The following is a 10,025-nucleotide window of genomic DNA, read 5'->3' on the forward strand; positions in this document are numbered from 1 at the left end:
CGCACCTCCTCTTCTATCGCTCTCTCTCTCTCTCTCTGTCTGCCTCTCTCTCTCTTTCTCTCTCTCTCTCTCTCTCTCTCTCTCTCTCTCTCTCTCTCTCTCTCTCCCTCTCCACTTCATCCACCTCATTTTCTATCACAAACATAAACCGTATGTTATCATTTATTTTCTATTAGGCTACATGAAATGAACAGGTTACCCACTCTGACACCCCCAGTCACATGAATCCATCCCCCACCTCCTCCCTCCTCCCTCCTCCGGCCTGTGGTCTCTCTCTCGGCCTTCATTTGCATTACAGTCCGCTGCTGCATTTCAAAGGCTCCATCAAAGGAGAGGAGTCAAACTTATAAATGAGCAACGAAAAAAGACTAACATGTCGTCAGTCAGAGAGACGACAGCGTTATCCTCTCATTGATTTATTATTATTTTATGGCCAATAATTATATAGGCCTATATCCCGCTTTTTGGCCTACTTCTTGAGGTTCTCTTAAAAAAAGAACAAAATAATAATAATAATAATAATAATACTAATAGGCTAATAATAATAACAATAATAATTAAGCAAACTATGTTTAAAGAATACAACGTGTTTTCAATCTGCTAGGTTTTGTTGCTTTCATTAATTAATCAAGAACTTCGAAATTCTAAATTCTAAAACAAAGGATATAATTCTTAGGTAGGTCTACATTATTCGTAATTTTTAGAACCCCCTTAAATGATTTGTTGGTTTGAAAGTCAATTGTCAAACAAAAATGATCTGACAATAACTCAAAGTGATAAAACAATCATTTGAGCAGAATTGAGACCACATTTCTATATTAAAGTGAATCTTAGAGCTGCTCAACTTCAACTTCTATAACCTAATAATTAACATGATCCCCGTGTCATCAATATTACAGTTAATGTTAATATACTGATCAGACTATCACTTACATGTTACTGCTAATAGCCTACTTTCACCATCATCACACTGTGGACTTGAGCTTATAAATATATCTCATCCGTTGTTGCTGTTTGTCTCTCCTCTCCTTCTTTCTGCATTTCCCTCTATCCCACTTTTCAAGCGCAACACGCTTTCTGCAGATTTCTGCTCAACTGTGTCTTCCGTTAACATTTGTTATGAATTAACAACATACTAATACACATTGATTGATTTCTCTGTTGTTAGGTTAATCATCAATCTGCCTTTGATGGAAAATAAAAACGTATTTTTCTTGTATTAATAACAGATTTTGTTTTTTTACAATTCTGCAGTTGTCTTTTCAACTCAAAATAATTGTTGAAACAAAGTTTTTTTTTTTACACACAAATGTAATAATTTCATACCTAAGAGATGTTCCTTTTATTACATATTAATAACATGGAAACATTTATTAAATGACTTAATAAACAACTCATAACTGAAAAAGTCCTCCCTGTAAATACTTCAATAATTGAATTGCATTAAAATTTCTGATTGTTTTATTTTCCCATAGCCTATATTTTGAAAATGTATTATATTTAAGGATTGATCTTGTTTATTGTTATTTTAATGCTTTCAGTTGTTTATTTGTACACAAATTACTGGTACAAATTCCTGCAATGGTATTTATTGATTGATTGTGTCACTGCACAATGACAGTTTATCTATTTATACAGCGACTGTTCCATAATGATTTATTTAGTGACTGCATTTTAACTGTCTATTATTCCTTCACTGAACAATACTTGTTATTTAAGTTTATCTGCTGTCTATTAGCTATTTGTCAATGCTCTTTTAATCACAACTACACAGTTCTTTTTTTACATTTGACAACATTGTATTAAAATGCTTCTGTACAACTTTGCTGCCAACAAAGTTTCATTGTGTTCTTTTATACAACAACAACTCAGACTTATAAGAAAGAAAGAGTCTGGAGGAGACATTTGTTATGAATTGCCACTTTACAAATAAATACACCACAGCCTCATAACAATAATTATTATTATTAATAATCATTAAAAAAAGGAGACAAACTTTCACTGATTTAAGATTTTATTAGTAAAAAAAACAAACACTTTTGAATGAAACATATATGATATAGTTTTATTTGTGTTCTGATGTTGTTCTGGTAAAAAAAAACAAAAAAAAAAACAACAACTCTAAAAGTACTTTACAATTAAAAAAAAAAACCCAAATGGAATCAAGTTAAAATTGACTTAATTAATGAAAACATTGATCAGAGAAAACCCATGGAATAAACATTATCAGGTTTGTTAGTCTTTACAAAACAACACACACACACACACACACACACACACACACACACACACACACACACACACACACACACACACACACACACACACACACACACACACACACACACACACACACACAGACAGAGAGACAGAGAGAGAGAGAGAGGAAGAGAGAGACGGAGAGAGAGGAAGTAATGAGGTCACTAACAGGTCAGCAGCAGTTTGTCTCCTTCCATTAAGAGTTAAAGAGGAGGTGTCTGTCAGAACAAAGAGCTCCTCGGGATCTTCTGAAAACCTGAATCAGGACATTTACAGTCGGATCCCTCAGCTTATCACAGATCAAAGCTGAAGAACACCAAAAAATCACTTCCTAATACCTGTCCTCCTCCTCCAAAATAAATTCATTATAATCATTCAAGTGACCTCTGTTTTTTTTTATTTCTGTTCTGGTAAGTTTTGTCATTTGTTAATTTTACACCTTGAAATCTTGTTTTACATTCTCTAATTGTTCTTCTTCTCCGCCATTTCACTCAAGGCAACAACATGTAACTTTTTTCGACTCTAAATAGTTTCAAAGTTGATCAAACACAGAAACTTTCAACAGGGAGAACAGCTTCTCTCTCTCACTGGGAAAAAGAATCGTCTCTGGCAAATTTGTCTAAAACCGGCCCCTTACTATCACTCAAACATGACATAACTGTACCCTTAATAGTTTTATCACATATTCCCCCAAATCATTACAAAGCTGAGAATCTAGTGCCATGGACGCGTACTGTTTAACAGTGTGTATCAACTCTGTTTAGACTGGCTCAGTTGTGTGCGATATGGGAATGGTTTGGCTGTGAAAAGAAATCAAATGAGATTTTTCCATCAGATTTTTTAAATAATTTTTTTTGCATGTAGGTTACAGGCCAAATATGGATTAGTAGTTAAAAGATATTGCTTAAACAGCTTTTTTGGAACAGATGAATATACAAGAGCAGAAGAGGATGAAGAACAACAAGAAAAGTAGAAAATTTGGTAAGGCGAAGCCACCACTGACTTTACTTTTTTTTTTTAACTCTTTTTATTGAATGTTTTTTTTTTTTTTTTTTTTAATTAAAACAGAAACAGGCAATGGGAAAAAAATACAAGGGAAAACTCTAAACATAAATTATTCAGAGGCTATATGTTCCCAAGCCTGCCTGCAAGTTCCCACTCACCCACCACCCCCCCCCACCCCCACCCCACGCATGTTCCCAGTTTCATACATACATATATCCACACAAACCTATACATACATACATATCAGTCAATAATAATTGATTAATAAAAATAATAAATAATAAATAAATTTTAAAAAAACAACAACAAAAATGAAGAATACAATTCATGCATCCATGTTATCCTAACATATTTTCATGTCAGAAATAAACTAGGGACTGACAAGCCCCTTATTGGTGCCATAGATAACAGGACCACATGCAAAATATTCACAAATATTTAAAAGGGTTGGTCTGGTGTAAACCTCCTTGTGACATGATATGTTGTCAATGTTCCACATTTTAAAGAGCTATTGATTTACCTGTATACATTTTTAGTAAGAGAATACAGTGTTTTATAAATTCCTGCCTGTTTATATATGTCTCTAAATACTTACACATACACATATATATATACAAGCACTTACTCACATACATATACCCATCCTCACACATACATGAATACACATACTCAAAGTGCACATATACAGTATATACATACATACGCAAGTGCCGACCATATACATGCATTATTATTATTATAATATTCCCCTTTTCTTTTTTCTTCTTCTATTTTTCTTTTTTTCTTTCTATTTTATTTTTCCCATTTATGACTCAAGAACAGTTGTTTGATCGCAGATCAGAGTCATTACCGAGTCATATCATAAAAGAGAGAAAAGGGCCCCAGATTATGTCATATTTGTGCACAGTGCCTATGTTGCTGTATATGACTTTTTCCAGTTTGGCTATTTTTCCAAGTGCATGACACCAGTCTAGGGTGGTGGGAGCTGAAACGTCTTTCCATCTACAGTATATTAGCTTTTTAGCGACTGCAAAAGCTGTAGCCAGCCACTTGCTGTTAGCTTGAGATTCAAGTCTGGAAATTACACCAAGCAGGCAAACTGCGGGGACTGGGTCTATTTGCTTACTTATTATTTCACTTACTTTTTGACATACCTCCACCCAGAAGCTCTTAATTTTTAAACAATCCCAGACCATGTGTAGGTAGGTCCCTGTCTCAGAGGAACATTTCCAGCAGGTGCCTGTCTGTCTGAGGCCTACTCTATGTAACTTACTAGGGGTCCAGTGGTATCGGTGCACGGTTTTGAGTTGTGTTAATTTCAGTGAAACGTCTTTGGAGACTGTATGGGCTCTGCGCCAGACCTCACCCCACTCTTCTTCAGTTATGTCGCACCCTAAATCTGTACTCCACAATCTCCTTGTTCCCTGAAAGTTCGATGTTATCTTGTTAATAAGTTCTTTATAGATTCCAGGTGTGTTTATTTTAGATTGATCTCGTTCTAGTAAGCATTTGTCTCAATGTGTTGCAGACGTTTTTTTTTTACTATTATTCCTGAGGGACTCGACTGCACTTTTTAATTGGAAATATTTCCACCAAGGTAATTGGACAGGAGACATCTCTGCTTTCAGATCATTATATGATTTGAATCCAACCTCTGTGTATAAATCAGCCACTTTTGAAACGCCACTTCTATACAACTCCTTCCATTGGATTGGCTTCTTACCTTTAGTTAAAAACGGATTATCACAAAGGGGTACCCATGGAGACTGTAATACAGCTTCCCTGGTAATTTTATGAATCTTCCTCCAGATCTGGTAAATGAAACTCAGACAAGGGTGTTATTCCACTACACCTTGCTGTTTAATATGTATAGCATCTTTCAACTGAGCGGGTAGGATGAAGTGTTGCTCGATATTAGCCCAGGATGGCTCGGGTAAGGGAGATCTAACTGTCATTATAAACTTATTAAGTGTGAAAGCCCAATGATATAGTTGGAGATTAGGCAAATTAAACCCTCCCTTTTCTTTGGGTGTTTGTAAAGTTGTTAGGCTAAATCGTGCCTTGCGTCCACTCCATAAAAAATGATGCATGTGTTTATTAACTTGTTTGTATATATTATCAGGTATTTGGATTGGCAGCATGTTTAGTAAATAAAATAGTTTGGGGAAGACCATCGTTTTTATGGAGGATATTTTACCCCAAAGGGATAGGTTCAGTCCCTTCCACCAAGTATTTTTTTAATTTCCTCAAGTGTGTGTCCAAAGTTTACTTTTGCTATGTTCTTTATATCCTGTGGAAATGTAATGCCTAAATATGTAATGCCATGTTGAGGAACGGAAATGTTAAATGCACTCAAGTCAGGCAAAAATGTCGGATCGAAGAGGGGGAAGGCCTCTGTTTTGGACCAATTTACTTTGTATCCAGAGAAGGTGGAGAAATCATCTATTGTTGCCAAGACGTTCTTAACTGACTGTAGGGGCTGGGAGAGGAGCAAGATAATGTCGTCTGCATATAATAGTATTTTATGAATTTTATTTGCTATCGTCACTCCTGTGATATCAGAGTTCTCTCTTATTGCAATAGCAATAAGGCTCCATGGCAAGGATAAACAGCAAGGGAGATAGGGGGCACCCCTGTCTGGTCCCTCTGTGTAGTTTAAAAGTGTGAGAGGCTAAACCGTTTGTAATAACAGAGGCACAGGCCCCAGAATATAAACTACTAACAAACCGGATGAAATAAGGGCCAAACCCATATTTCTCCAGTATATTAAACAGGTAACCCCATTCCACCCTGTCAAAGGCCTTTTCAGCATCTAAGGACAGTGCCAGGGTAGGAGATGGGGAGTTTCTTTTTGCCCACTTTATATTCAATAGATGTCTGATGTTATCGGAGCTGTGCCGTTGCCTAATGTAACCTACTTGGTCTGGATGAACCAATTTAGCTATTACCCGTTCAAGCCTATTAGCCAACACTTTGGACAATATCTTGATATCACAATTTAGAATAGACAAAGGACGCTTGCTCCCGCAAAGCAAGGGGTCTTTATCTTTCTTGGGAAGAAGAATAATTGTGGAGAAAGCGCCAGTTAGAAAAACTTCATTGTAGTGTGCCAGTAGTAGGGGTGTAAGTTTGTGTTGAAATTTTGAGTAAAATTCTTGCGGGAGGCCGTCCATCCCAGGTGATTTGCCGGGAGCCATTTGGAGGACAGCTATATTTATTTCTTCTACTGTTACATCTCCCTCTATTATACTTTTTTCCTTAGCATTGATAGATGGTACTTGTATATGATTAAGAAATAGCTCCATCTTGTGGTTAACACTTTCGTGGTCAGATAGTGTTATTTCTGATTGGTATAATGACTCAAAATATTCCTTATAGGTGTTGTTTATTTGTTTCTCATTAGTCAGCACATTGTCATGTTTATCTTTTACAGCTGTAATTATGTTCCTAGTTTTTACTTTTTTAAGTCTGCATGCCAAGAGTTTAGAAGCTTGTTCACCGTCCTCATAAAATTTTGCCCGTGTTGTGAACAACGCATGTTCCACTGACTTTGCATATAAGGAGTTAAGTTGAAATTTGAGACTGGTAACCTTCCTAATATTTCCAGTTATGGGATTCGTGTACATTTCAGTCTCAGCTTCTTTTAATAATGCTTCCAATTTTAGTTGCTTCTCTGTCTCTTGTTTCTTCCTTCTGGCTTGAAATCCCATTATCTGACCTCTTAAGTAGACTTTTAAGGCCTCCCACAATATACTCAATGAGGACACTGAGCCCATGTTATGTTCAAGGTAGTTGTCAATTTCAGTATTAATAAACTTACACAGCTCCTTGTCTTGAAGTGAACCCCCCCATACATGCACCAGTTAAACTGCTGTCTGGATTTTTGAAAATGTGTTATGGCAAGTTCCATTGGACTGTGGTCTGAGATATGCCGACTCCCTATACTGCAAGTCAGAGTATTGTCCACCCAAGGCTTGCTCACCAAGAAATAGTCCAATCTGGAGTGTGAATTGTGGGGTATTGAATAGAAAGTGTAATCTTTCCCTGTCGGATGTGTTAATCTCCATATATCCACTAATGCTTGGACTTTCATCAGAGTATTCAAAGCTTTTTCAGCTTTATTTCTACTTTTGCTTGGAGCAGAGGGCGATTTATCGATAACTTTATCCAATACAATGTTAAAATCCTCCCCCCCATCACGATAGGGATATCTCCCAGCGCTGAGATGTGGTTATTAATTTCATGGAACACAGTACCATCAGAATTGGGGGGCGCATAAATATTAATAAATGCCATTTGGATGTTGTTAAGAGAACCAACATACCTCCCATAAGCGTCACTTATATTTTGTGTGATGATAAAGTTAAGTTTTTTGTGAAAAAGAGTTACCACCCCTCTACTTTTGGTATTATATGTGCTGGATGACACTTGGCCAACCCATTCCCTTCTCAGTTTCATAGCTTCTTGTTGGAGAATATGAGTTTCCTGCAGAAATAATATTTGACAATTTTTACTTTTAGCGAAGTTCAGTATTTTTTTTTCTTTTAATAGGCTGGTTTATCCCTCTGACGTTCCAAGTCATGAGATGTATTGTACTATCTCTACTCATTACTAGATGTGGCATTGTATTTATCAACTTTTGACCGCCCTTTAACAGAAAAGATACACACACAAAAAAAACATAAAATATTTACATACACATGAACATGCTCCCTCCCTCCCACCCCTGCATCTCAACCCCATGCTTTGAGAGCAATACCCTCAGTAATTTGGTGATGGCATTAAACGCTCAACACCAAAGACTCCCGTTGGACCCCCTCTATATTCAGAGTAGTTTACTGTCAGGGAACTGAGTTTTTATTCCTAATAATAGAAAGAGGAGCCTCATTTTACAAGTAAAATACTTTATAGTAGTCACAGTAATTGTTGCAACATAAGAACTCAACAACATTAAGCAACTCCTATTCGGGCCTGTAATGTATGTTAGCATAGAATCAAACTATTTCAATATTTGAAATAATGGTCTACAGGTATATCTGGCAAAGTCAAAACAAACTAAGACACACCTCCAAAAAAAAGAAACAAACCAACAGAACAAAAAACAAAAAACAAAAAGGAAGTTACTCCTGATACTTTAGATAGCAAATATTTTACAGTCAGGAGCGGCAACCTGTAGTCATTTTGTTAGAGAATGACCAAGTGTTGCCTTGAACAAATATTGAAAAAGGCCCAATTGGCAGATTTAGGCTACTTTACTTTAGTGAAGGCTACATGCACCTTAATATCTGCACCCAAACAGAAAGAAATTTATCCCCAACTCGTTATAAGTGTTCCGTTTTGGTAACGATGCTCTCAGTCAGTTTGTTTATAAGTACTTGCCAGAACTTGAAGCAGAGCATCCGGTTTACTTTGGTTCTTACGATGCTGTCTCTGGTTCCTTGAACGCTGCGTTGCCCTGTTCTGTCACAGGTCTTGTTTGCGAGTGATCTGTGTGCCTGCACAAAGGTGACGTCATCCCCGGGGATTCCCAGATTGTTTGCAAAAAGAAGTTTTCAGGAAACCCCCGATGTCCTCTCCTTCACTCCCTTCTTTCACCTGGTAGATTCTTATATTCAGCTGTCGAGATTTATTTTTCCAGATGTTCCACTCTGTCTGCTGGTTTTGTCTGTTGTTGCAGCAGGTATGTGAGGGTTTCTGTGACGGTGCCTTCTCGCTCCTCCACTTGGCATATTCTCATTTCGGCGTCTGCCACGCGTCCCGATGTTGTCTTTAAGTCTGAGGCCAGACATTTAACTTCTCCCTGTAGCTCGTTGAAGTCTTTTCTTATCTCAACTCGGAAGTCGTTTCTAAAATCCCCGATTTGACCAGTGAGTTCGGATTTCAGTTCTCTGAGCATTTTCCCGATGGAGCTCTTCCATTGTGTTTTTCACGTGGCGTCGTTCCACCAACTGACTTTACATCTTTGGAGAAATGGTTTGCAGACCATGGGAAGCCTTGCACCACCTGATGAAAGAAAAACTTCCTATAACAGGCAGAAACCTCGAGCAGAACCAGACTCATGCAGAACAGCCGTCTGCTGAAACTGTGTTGGGGTTGGAAAGTGAGCTAGAGGGAGATGCAGGAAGAAGGAGATAGATCGAGACAAAGTTATAGCTACAATAATGATACCAGTATGCATAAGACTATCAGTAACAACTAAGTATGATAATTTCATATTAATGTTAGCAACTGATGATGAAAAGAGGAGGACTTATTATGTCAATTATGATGAACTTTAATATTTATATTAATGATTATACATTTAAGGCAGTTGGAGTGGGGGGGGGGGTTCACAGGAATATATGTGGTATTTATTTTCTTCTTTTGTTCAACAGAATACTGCTGTTTATTTTTTTTTATTCTACTTCTATAATTACTGTAATGCAACAAAACCACCAACAAAAATCCCTTTCAAAACTACCACACAGATTCTAACTCTGATCGATGTTGTTCCTAAATTTTGCTTGATTTTTTATTGACTGGTATTTTGCTGTTTATGCTCTAGTTTGTTTTGTCTATTTCTTTTTGTCTTGTGGGAAAAACTGATAAAGTGCCATATGAATAAAGATTACTTTCTCTACATTCATCCAACTTCATAATACTTTTGCACTTGCTAGATTGATATTATGATTTATATTACTGCGAGAGAAGGTGTTTATTTGTCTGAACCCTCAAACCGACATCCGATGATTTCGAGTGCACACGTTTGTTTTGCAATCTTA

This window comes from Labrus bergylta, chromosome 14 (assembly GCF_963930695.1).
Source record: "Labrus bergylta chromosome 14, fLabBer1.1, whole genome shotgun sequence".
Classification (NCBI taxonomy): Eukaryota; Metazoa; Chordata; class Actinopteri; order Labriformes; family Labridae; genus Labrus; species Labrus bergylta.